The following is a 5654-nucleotide window of genomic DNA, read 5'->3' on the forward strand; positions in this document are numbered from 1 at the left end:
GGAAGTGAGGATGGCAATGACATTGACTTTATTAATCCTACCAAATGCAATGGCTGACAAATCATTGAAATATTTGTTAATTCAACACAAAAGTAAATATACTCAACTTCCACTGTATAGTGACAATTTGAATCTTTGTTTATTTCTCCATTGTTGTTTCCCATTGAGATGAATATTTACTGAGAGTATTCTATGTGCCAGGCGCTGACCACAATGCTTCCTGGCATATTTTCAATTAATCCATAAAAGTTATTCCATGAGATAGTTATCCATATGCATAATCACTTTATTTTATGGCTGAGGATATTGAGAAACAGAATGATTAAGTTGGTAAGAAAATTAACATTCTAGATCCATGTTGAAATGCAAGTTAGCAGATACTTTATCAAAAGTAGGGTCACTTTATTTGGAATATAAAACTGATGGAAAAGCCTTTGGCTTTTCATTACCCATGAATTGACACTATAAACTTAATTGCTTTCTAAAGGCAACTGAAATTATGTATAAAAGAAAAAAAAACATTTAGAACATGAATTGTGAACTCAAGAGATTTGGTGACCAGGCAGATAATATGAATGAAAAAAGTAAAGCAGGTGAATGGGGCTCAGGAGAACCCAGGATGCCAGGCCCCCACACAGGGAGCAATGAGTCAGGGACTCCATTGCCATCTGTGGGAACAGGATGGAGCATTGTTGACCTCTGGCTTTTCATTTTTCTTTTCTTTTCTTTTTTTTTAATTGCATACCACTCCTTTATTATACTGATCTGGAAAGAAGATTTAGTACCATTATGCATAAAATGAGTACTGGGCTCGTTGGCAGGGCCAAGCAACAGGAACATGATTCAGAAATCAGACACAGTGAAAAACACACTTGGATGTGATCAAGAGGCATTTCACTGCCACAAAACAAGGAAGAGGAGGGATTATCTAAGATGCATAGTGAGATACACCCTTGCACCTCAGAGGCCAAGGAGCTTATCCCATACCGGTGTGAGAAATGGCTTATTTTCTGGTGACCACATGTGGGACTAACCACCACTAGAAACCTGAGAAGAGTTTTATTTAGTATTTATTTATGAATTTTTTTTTTATTTTTGTGAAAGTAAATGTAACACAAACTTAATTCAGGATAGATCCCAACCTTCTAGAGCCAGCTCCTGTGGGGTCAGGGAGGAAATAATTGTTTTTCTTAAATCACCATTTATATTCCACTGGAATGACTACAGCCTCCTGCCACCGCCACCACCATCCCTCCCAGACAGTGATCCGACTTCAGAAGGGTGTAGAACTGGCTCTTAGAAATACAAACAGGCTCTGGCTTTTTCTCATTGGTCACGCCTTGACATGGTTTCTTCCTATCCCCTTCTCAAGCAGGTCCTTAAACAATCACTAAGAAAAAAAAAAAAAAAAACTGAATTACTACCTCAACTCTTCCAGATACAAGGAGACTTCTCTGGGCTTGGACTGAGAACCTGTGCCCCTGGACCTCTGGCTTTTCAAAAACAAAAATCTTGAGTTCTCTGTGAAAAACTTACAGTTTTAAATGTTGACAACAAATTCATTTTTCTAAACTCTACAAACTAAACAAAACACATCAGTGGTTCAGAACTTTGACCTAAAAAAACTAAAAAAGAAAAACAATTATTTTTGCTCATTTGATCCCTGTAAAAAAGTCCATCCAGAATACCTTGGCCCAAGGTTGGTGCTGAAATGGCTTAGCTCCATGGTGTGACTCACTTCAAAGATGGACCATCTTGTAAACTTCGCAGACATATAACAGATTAGGCAGAGAGAGGTACCACTGAAAGTACCTAGAAGTCATGAGCTCTTGATGTTGGGAGAAATCTTTAAAGATGAGCTAATTTAATCCATTGAAGAACTCCCTTCTACTTGTATTTCTAATAAACAATTATCCAGCTTCTTTTTGAAACTTGGGGTTAATCTAGGGTATTTTGCTATAGTTTGGATAAGTATCCCCCAAAGATCCAAATACTGAAGGTTTGATCCCCAACTTGGTGCTGCTGGGAAGTGGAAGAACAGTTAAAATGTTGGGCCCCAGTTGGAAGTCTTCCAGTCATATGCAATGTGCCCTTGAAAAGGATGTTGGGACCTTGGCCCTTCTTCATGCTGTCTTTGGCTTCTTGACCATCATGAGGTAAGCAAACTGGGTCCACCATGCACTCCCTGTGATGTGCTGCCTTACCATCGGCCCAAAAGCAAGGGGGCCCACCAACCAGGGACTGAAACCTTCAAAACTGTGAGCCTGAATACACCTTTCTTCCTTTTAAATTTATAACCTCAGGTATTGTTTTTATAATTCTTTTTAAGTTGTAAATGGACACAATACCTTTATTTTATTTATTTATTTTTCTGTGGTGCTGAGGATCCAACCCAGTACCTCACACATGCTAGGCAAGCCCTCTACCACTGAGACACAGCTGCAACCCCAGATATTTTTGTTTCAGTATCAGAATACTAACACAGATTCTTCTTGAACCTAAGGGAGTAATTTGAAGGCAGCCCATTTCACTTCTGATTAGCTCCACTTGCTATGAAATGCTTGCTAATAGTGGCTTGAACTGTATCTTGCACTCATTCTTCCAAGTCATCTTCTCTGAAGCCAGTTGCAATATACCACCTTCTTTGCTCATGAAAGCCCTTCCCACGTTCATAGGCATCCTTTACCCCAAGTGTCTTCTCACCTAGCTCAGCAACCCTCAACCCCTCCTCATACAAATGCTCTCAGGGGTCCTCAGGACTCTCTACTCATGTTCTTCTTGTCAGACTTCATGATCTAAGTGTCCTTCTTAAAATATTATTCCTGGAACTAGGCATGCAGTTACAGAGGCCAAACTGCTTCTCAAAATAAAGAATTCCCCCCAAATAAGGCCATTCTGCAATCTCCCAATGAAAAGACCCTATAGCACACTGGCCAACTCAGATATATGCAGATGATCCCTGACTTACAATGGCTCAAATTAAGATTTTTTTTTAGCGTTATAATAGAATGGAAGTGATACGGATCCAATGGGTTTTGAATTGTGATCTGTTCTGGGCTAAGGATATACAGTACAGTACTCCCTCAGGATGCTGGGCAGCAACAGTGAGACACAGCTCCCAGGCAGATTAGTAATTTAAGGGGAAACAACTGATACCCTACAGAGTGTTGTATGGCTAAACCATGATGTTTGGTAGGTTGTGTGCATTAAGTCATTTTCAACTAAAGGCATTTTCAACTTAGAATGGGTTTATGATGACGTAACCTCATTGTGAATCAAGGAGCATCTATTATTGAAGGATTAAGTTGCAACAGTCAAGTGCCTACTTGAATATTTTAATTTTGTAATTTAGGAATTAAGTGACATAGTTAATTCTGAACCACATATGATAGAGTATTTAAAGAGCATATCTTTTCTTTTTTTCCCACATTTTCCTCAAAAATAAAAAAGTTATTTATTCTTCATTTGCGTCTTTGACATCATCTTTGCTGTCACTATAGCCACCTTTGGAATCATACAAAATGGTTTCCCAGACTGCATCATCTTTAGTTTTCAGTAGCTTTTGCTTTTTTATTTATTTGTTTTTTGTTTTGTTTTGTTTTCATCAAAGAACAACATGCATATACAGAAAAAAGCACAAATCATTCATGTTTGGCTCAATGGTTTCACACACATGAGCTGACAAAGTGACCTTCACACCCATCCTCAGGCCAGCATCCCAGAGCCCCCCCACCTTTTCTCTCTTTTTCAGAGGAAAAAAAAAACACCATTCTGATTCCTAACATGGTCAATGAGAGCTGCCTCTTTCCATACAAAGGCATTTTGTGTCTCCATCCTGTGGTCAGTATGTTCCTGGGATTCACCATACCACTCCATACTGTCACTCTAGTCCAAGGAACGAAGTGTGTGTGATGCACTTACTAAATTATTTTTCCAAGCCACAAATGTCCCTGGTATATCATTTAGCAGATGTTTGGTTTTGCTTGTTTGTCATTTGTTTTTGTGGTGTTGGGGATTGAACCCAGGTCCTGGCACATTCTAAACAAGCCTTATACCACTGAGCTATAGCCACAGCTCCCACAGTAAGATTTTAAAAAATTCATCCCAGAGAATTTCCACAGTATATAATCCTTTTTTGTTCGTTTGTTTGTTTTTTGTCAAGTGATTTCCAAATAATGTTTTAAATAGCATTTAACATTTTAAATTGTGAGGTCATACATTCAGGAACACTCACTAAGTTAATGTGAAATTTCTTTGCCTCCTTTTTCTTTTCTGATTGTATCAAGAGACCTCTGTAGAGATCAAACTAGTATGGACTGAAGTAGTCTGTCCATGACATGACAGATGTCCATAACATGACAGCATGACATATTGTTTTTTATATGAGACACTTGTTGGACCTTGAATATCAAACAGCTTTGGATTTTTTTCCTGATGGAAAATTTTTGTAGAAGAATACTCACCATGTAATCAGGTATGAATTGTGCCTCATATTAAATTCTTATCACTTGTGCCCCACTAGTATCTCTCATTGAATTTGTAATCAGCTAAAAGACCCAGATCTTTTGCATGTAAGCTCTTATCAAAAGTATATTTATATTTGGACTTACACTTTTACCTAAATATAAACTTTACATTAAGATCATCACATACCTCCATGCATCCAATGCTTAGGATTTTTCAACTTACTTTCAAATACATTATCACAGCTATTCAATCCAATAGCTCAAGGAATTGTTACACACATTTTCTAGACCTGAACATAACTATCACTAATAGATTTCAAGTTCTTTAAAGGGATAGTGTCTGTGTGTGTGTTTTTTTTTAAGAGAGTGAGAGAGAGAGGGAGAGAGAGAGAGAGAATTTTTTAATATTTATTTTTTAGTTTTTGGTGGACACAACATTTGTGTTTGTATGTGGTGCTGAGGATCGAACCCGGGCCGCACACATGCCAGGTGAGCACGCTACCCCTTGAGCCATATCCCCAGCCCAGTGTCTGTGTTTTATAAAGACTTCTGCCTTAGTCTGTCTTTGGCAGTTATAACAATATACCTGATGTTGACTAATTTTTAAAGAAAGGAGTTTAATGTTGCCTCCCAGATCCAGAGGTTAAGAAGTCCAAGATCAAGCAATTGCATCTGCTGAGGACCTTGCACTGCTTTAATTCGTGGTGGAAAACTGGCGAGTGTGGGCTGGGGATGTAGCTCAGTTGGTAGAGTGCTTGCCTCACATGCACAAGGTCCTGGGTTCAATCCCCAGCACCAACAGGAAAAAGAAAAGAAAACTGGCGAGTGGGCACATGCAAAGAAGCAAGAGAAAGTAGTGGAAGCCAACTTCTCTTTCTAGCAATGCACTCTTGCTGTAACTATACTCCCCCAGTCCCTCCACGCAGAGTGAAAGAGCTCTCACAGGAGACAAGCATAAATCCATTCATGGGGGCTCCATTTCTGTGACCCAAACACTTCCCACTCAGCCCTGCTGCATAGCCTTCCACACTGCAAGCCAAGCCTCAGTTTTGGTGGGGACAATCATATTTAAACCACTAGCAGTCTTATTTAAATGGAAAACAGCATTATTACTTAAATGAAAAATTAGCAAAATAGGAAAAGTCACAATATTTGAATATTCCCCCTCAAGATCCAAAAAGCAAGCAC

At 38.9% G+C, this 5654-nt stretch overlaps 1 non-coding gene across 1 annotated transcript; it reads left to right on the forward strand.

Annotated features, from left to right (window-relative positions):
• Positions 1-5191: 5191 nt before the first annotated feature.
• Trnav-cac (transfer RNA valine (anticodon CAC)) lies at positions 5192-5267 on the forward strand. Its single transcript has one exon. It is a non-coding gene; the product is annotated as a tRNA-Val (tRNA).
• Positions 5268-5654: the final 387 nt, after the last annotated feature.

This window comes from Callospermophilus lateralis, chromosome 3 (assembly GCF_048772815.1).
Source record: "Callospermophilus lateralis isolate mCalLat2 chromosome 3, mCalLat2.hap1, whole genome shotgun sequence".
Classification (NCBI taxonomy): Eukaryota; Metazoa; Chordata; class Mammalia; order Rodentia; family Sciuridae; genus Callospermophilus; species Callospermophilus lateralis.